Below are 6,783 nucleotides of genomic sequence, written 5' to 3'. Positions count from 1 at the left end.
AGGCTTAAAATTAGTCCACTACTAAATGTGCTAGGGGAGGATAAGTAGCTGCCCTTTATTATTTAAACTAAAAGCAACATGATTAATTTACTCTTCTGTGATTCAGTGGCATGAATAAAACAGGCAATCGAAAGAGAGAAGGAACAAAAGGGAGAGGGAGAAAATCAAGTTTGACTTCTACACATTCTATTAAATATATCCTTGTAGCTATAATAATGCTAACAATACCAAAAAAAACCCTGCTTGATCTAGCCGATGAGGTACGCTGTAGCCTGTTGACTGGGAGTTGAAGGTTAGGCTGTACGTATGGAGTGCACATAACTCAGATGTCAATGATAGCTCTGAAGTACTGGGGGAATAATTAAGTTTCCCTATTAAGAGTATACATCCTGCAGAAAATTTCAGAATTCTTTACTGGCAAAAAAAAAAGTGCTAACAATAGCTGAATTAAAGGTTACGTACAGCCTAACTGCAAGCTTTCGACAAATTACCACAAGAAAAGACAACAAATAGAGTATAAAGCTTGAATAAATGAGTAAGTTGATACTCATTCAGCTCACTGTTTGATTTGGAGTCCCTATAAAACCATGAACATAGCTACGACCATGGAAAAGAAAAAGCAGAGTCCTTCCAGCAATGCAAGGATGCTCCAGAAGCCAAATCAATACACCGCAATAACAACTAAGTTGGATGTATTGTTAATGTAAATAAAATTTATGCATTCTTATTCTGATGTTAACAGCTAAAGCAAATGTTTGACAAATCTTAAATAAATGATATTGACAGTGTTAATACAATCTACCACTGATACTAATATATTAAAAAAAAAAATAGTAAAAAGTATTGCAATTTGGGTCTCATATCTCTATATCTTAGTACTGGTGTCATCCAATAAAACATATCCCCTGCCTATAATATCTATTTTAAAAATTAGTTCCCTCTTTCCTAAGAAATTAAACCAAAAGCAATAGACATTGTTTATGTGAGTCTTGGCAATACTCTAGTTCTACTTGTTACATACTAAGCAGCTAGAGAGTACAGGGAGTACAAGGTAAAAAGATAAAAAAAAAAAAAAAAAAAAAAAAAAAGGAAACCATTTGCCAACATATTATTTTCAAAGCATTCACTTCAGGAAGGGTAAGAGTAATACAAGCCATGTTATTCAAGCATCAGGCATAAATACATGGGTTGTAAAATACCTACTTTCAGATCTGAAATCCGAGTAAAACAATTTATTCTGCTACAACCCTCTGATTACCCTTTAAATTTAGCCGAAGTGTTCCCTGTCTAAGATATATGGAAACATGAGGAACAAATGCATCCTTCATCCTTTCTGTACTCCAGAAAGACATTCAGACTCTATCTTCCAGACATTCATTTACATATAAAGAGATTTACTAAAAATTAATATTTTTTTATTTTTATTGATGTAAAAACTAAACAAATCAACTGAAGAGAATTAGATTTAGCTCATGATAGGAATGATGTAGAAGTGCACTTCAAGCTTGTCCCACATGCAAAGGGACAGAATTGGATGCTTTTTTTCTTCTGGACCAACAAAAGCTAATGGAAAGCCAAATGCAACTGCAAAGGGTTTGTGCATTTGGGGTCTCTGAATGAAGAATCTCTCTGTAATAGTTCTGGTGGATTTATTTATTTATTTATTTCTCCTAAGCATTTTCCCAGGAACACCCACAGCGGAAAGCTGAGCATCTTTCTTACTGTTCACCACCAGCATGCTACATATTTCAAGCTGAAGACATGGTCAAGCGTTATTAGGATTTTTGTACTGAGAACTATGCATTTAAAAATAATTACAAATGATATATGAATATTTTTTATGCTTTCAGTTTCCCAAATCCATAGGACGAGAAGGACATAGCCTACCTTTGATCTGTTACAGATGAACAGATCACAGGCCTGAATACCTAATCAAGAAAGTTCTCTTACTCAGTCATGTACTGGTATTACTGAACTCATGGTAGTTCATGAAAAACTGTGATTCCACAGTTCCAAATGAGATTCATTCACCACTGGAAGCACCTGTAACAACTGGAGTGAAACTGGAACCACTTGGTGTTTTTTCATGAAGACCACTAGTAAAGAATTTACTTTAAGTTTTGACTTTAAATGGATTCATTTACTCTCTGAAAACAGTTCAGACATAGGAAAAAAACAAATCTGATTTTATATGCTTTGGAGGTGGGACTAGTAATTTCACTGAAACTGCAAATAAAGCTGAAATCTCGGAGTTATAAAGCTATACAAAGCAAAAAGAAAAATGGGTAAAATTCTGTGAAACAAATTATGTGAATTTTGCACAGCTGTACTCAGGGCATAACTGTAAATGAAAAGACCAAACTAATTAGATTATAAGCAGTTGATCTGCCTTATATTGTTTTATCATATGTAGTAGGTACAATATCTCCACATGAATGACTTGAAGCAAGTCATCAACATACTGTGTTCAAGAAAGCTGATCAGATTAGAAAGACCTTGCAAGTTATGCTTGACGAAGATGAGATTGATGATAACTTCCTGCTCACAGTTACACCAATGAAATTGCTTCATCTCTATTAAACTTCAAGATTCAGGAGGAACTGTGTCCTAACCAGACCAGCATAAACATGGGGATTCATTAGCACAAAACGGCAAAGTGTCAAACAACTGAATATAATTTTGAACAGGTTTCCCGGTGCCTTTGTAGGAAATCCATTAAAAACAACTGGAGCTATTTTTGTGGCTAGGTTCCAGCAATAGGATCAATGAACAATATTCAGGATGCTGGCTGAAAGCCCGATGTAAGGCATCACTGTAGCCCTTAAGTATAGAGAGCTTAATTTTAAGCACACAAAGAGTCCAACTGAATTTACCAATCCTCACGTGCTTAAAGAGGAGTTTGTGCCTATGCACTTCTGTGGAGTAAAGCCAAGAAAGATAAAGCTATTGGCAGATTCCTCAATCTCACTCCAAACCTTTTACACTGCATCGAAAGACCAAAACTGCACAGTGGGAAGCTAAAAATTACCCGTGTCCCTAAGTGGGAAGTGCAGCCATCAGGTTGCCTCCTGGAAGCTCACTCAGAAGGATATCTCAGATTTTCACTCAAAATATATGGCAGCCCACGGCTGGCTTTGGAATAATTATCTTCCATCCTTACACAAAAAGCACCCAACACTGAGGTTGTGCAGTGTTTGCAGCACTTGGGCAAGAGAATTTAGGTCAATGTTCAAGTCAAGCTCTCTCAGTTTCAGGTCACATAGAAATCCACTTGATTTTTCTTTTCTATTTTTACCAAGTTCAGATGAAAATTTCAGCAAACAGAGCGTATCCTTACTCAACAATATTAGCAAAACACGTGAGCTTCCATTGCACAGAAAAATAACATAGGATGTTCTGAGAACATGCAGCAACGTGGGTGGCCACTATGAAAAAAAAAAAGCTTTGGAGTATTTATACAGCAAATAAATATTCACAGACACTGCTATTCCCACTCACTAAAGTTTTGAAAGACATTATTCTCCTAAAAGACAGATAAAAGAGAAGAGGTGGGGGAGGAGGGGAAACTATTATGGAATGAGGAATCAGGGCCAGAGCCACAACCACAAGATTGATGGGAGTGCTACAGTAAGCAAAGACCCATTCACTGTGTAAGGGTGTCAAAATGCAGTCCTGGGAGAGAAGAGAAGGCTGAGAAATGAGAAAATAAAAGGCTAGAGAAGGGAAGTATAAAGAACAGCAAATATTAGGGAAATGAAGAAAAATAGAAGAGACCAAATGTCATTTGGAGGGGCTATGTGTGCAATTGCTTCTTCTCCTCTGCTAATCCACAAATTAATGAAACCAGAACAAACAGAGAGTCAAACCATTGGTCTACACATTCAAAGGTGAATCCTACAGTGGTCATCCAGAATAAAGCCAGACAAGGGCGAGAGAAACAACAGCAGCACAGATGCAGCACAGTGACATCACAGCAATTTTATTTCATTCAGCCACTCTGTTTTTACTGGAAAATATTATGGATCCAAGTCAGAGCATGTATAAACTTCACTGTGACCTTATTTCAGTGAAACAACACAGGTACATAGAGCTAGTCAAGGTCAAGATGCTGAGGAGTCTGGGTGAATACTTAGGGTTTTGTTCTACCATGCAAACATTCAAGTTAAAAAAAAAAAAAAAAAAAAAAAAAGATGGATACTTACTCCTAAATAAGCATTCTTGTCCCAGTTCTTATTCATGTTATTCACTGACATGAAGTACATATTTCATTATTTATTTCTTCTAAACTCTTATCAACAATTCTGGTAAATTAACAAATACAGACTTACCCCTATGAATTTTCCCCTTCCCATGGATTTTAACAGAGAACTGTATCTCTGTTTCAGAGCTCCATAGGCTGGTGCAAAACTGCAGGAAGAGAAATCTTGGTCACCTTTTATACTGCGAGATCCTTAAGTTATGTTAGAATATCTGAACCCCATTAATATCAACAGACTCCTATAGGTTTCGTTCTGTTAAATTCAATAGGACTTCTTCATAAGCAAATTTCCCTTTATTGGCTGAGAAACACAGTTGGGGAGCCATTTGCAAGGTTGTGAACCAGTATGAGACTTAGGGTTGGGTTTTTTGTTGTTGTTGTTAGGTTAGGATTTTTCTGCTCAAACTTGAGAAGTTATGAGACCATAAAATATTTTATCATGACTTGAGGGGAACTAGGGGTTTTTTTTGTTTTTTTTGGGGGGGTTGTTTTTTTTTTTTTTTACAGTCTTCCTCCAATCAGGAAACCTTGAGGCAGCCAGTTCATTCAGAGTTTGTGATTTAAAGCTGAGAAATGGGTAAATATTTAGCCTATCCCTAATTACCCTCTATGTCTCTGAATATGCAAATTCAGATGTACTTGGAATTTTCTCTAAGTGATTTGGCAAGCATAAATTACCCTTGCCCTTAAGACTCCATCTTCCACAGACAATGAATCAACAGTTGGTGTTAAAAGGCTGCAGCTTTACTGTTAACAATCAATACAGGTTTTCAACAGGAATACGCTTAACCAGCATTAATGCAATCACATTATGTTAAATAATATTAATACCAAAGACACATCCATTGCTGGCATGCACCAAAGTCATAAGAGTCCTCAACAACTGTCTGTATCCTTTATACACAAATACAGAAACAAAACATTTCTATAGGCTGTGAAACTGCTATTTTGCCAGAGGGTTAATTTTAAATCAACCCTGCTCCAGAATGGGACTTTTTGACCAGCAGCCTCTATGTACCTCTTCACTGAGGAAGAATTTGTTGAAAGAACTTTCTCTGACATCCATGGAGTGATGGATAAAAACCATGTCACCTGCAAGCTCCCGTACCTGGAATTGGTGCAAACCCCAGCCTGTCCATCCAGGGGTTATTTATTGTAATTTGTGCTGCAAATAAATACCCTGCATTTCCTGCAGTTGGCTGCCCACAGGTCTAATTTCACAGAAATGGGTTGGTGATCTTTTGTTCGCTCCCAAACAGGAGGTTGCCAAGTGCAAGGCAGGGGTTAGAGGCTGTGTTTGCACACACTTGAAAGTATCTGTTATAATAATTACTTAATGTCACTTTTCCAAATTAAATTTTAAGAAACTGGGGCCATATTTTTCAGTATATTTAGGTTCCAGAAAGGCACCGAGTGTGATTTTCGAACTTATCATTACCAGGGTTCCAAATAAATCCAAGCAGTCTATTCAGGACAGGGGCTAACATGCTTTGCCTACTGTTGTGAACTATCCAAACCCCCTGTAACCACTTTAAAACACCTCTAAAGTGGAAGTTGCATGGATATCAAATCAGAATATTACATATACATTAACCCATTTGAAAATTCCAGTAGTTTTCCATCTACCATATTAAGCAGTCTTTAAGGTCCCTTCCAACCCAACCTGTTCCATGATTCTATGATAATTCAACATTTGACCCTTGATATTTCCAGACCTTGAAGTATTAAGCTGGTATCCCAGAGGCAAATGTAAATGCAGAGCACCACAGATATCCTGACTTTAATTTCCAATTGCAATTTTAACCATAATGAACTCATTCCTGATGATATGAGTGATGGCATTTATATTTTAAAACAACACATGACGGATCAGGAAGGCATGCAGAATGACAGCCTATGCAGCAAAAGCAGCTAATTCCCACCAGTTATATTTTGTAATTCCATAAGCAGAGGTCTTTCTCCTTATTAGAGGAATGCTTATCTGCAGTTAAAGGAAAATAAAATGAACACCTCATAGAGGAGTTCCTAAAATTTGAACAGGCATTTTAATGTGCCAAGAGTAGCAGCTGTTTTTGCCAGAAAGAAGATCTGGCAGGCATTTAGTCACAAGGTCACTGCTTATGGGGCTTACCCAAGAGATGCAATGGAAAGCAAGAAATGTTGGCATGGCACTAGGACAGGTTGTCCTTGATGAACTGGAAGGAGAAGGCTGTTTTGGCCACAGGCGCTCAACAGCAGTTTCACTTTAGGGAGGATTGTACAAACAATTTCTTTTGCTTTTGAGTTCACATTCACAGCGTTTCAGGTTTGAATGAACCCCAAACGTCATTTTCAACAGCACAAGAAAAACTCATGGAACCAAAGACCAGATGCTGAGACATCATGAAATATAACGAGGTATGGCTATCCACATTCACTGGAGATTTTAATGTTTCCTGAGGTAAGTGACCTAAAACTGTGTGGGCCCCTGGGAATTTTACAATTCCAGAACCAAGGAATTTGCTGAAGGAATGTATTGGAAACTT

The sequence above is a fragment of the Anas acuta genome, chromosome 6 (genome assembly GCF_963932015.1).
Source record: "Anas acuta chromosome 6, bAnaAcu1.1, whole genome shotgun sequence".
NCBI classification, from domain to species: domain Eukaryota; kingdom Metazoa; phylum Chordata; class Aves; order Anseriformes; family Anatidae; genus Anas; species Anas acuta.
The sequence above is the reverse complement of the archived record's forward strand: the minus strand, read 5'-3'. Positions refer to the sequence as shown.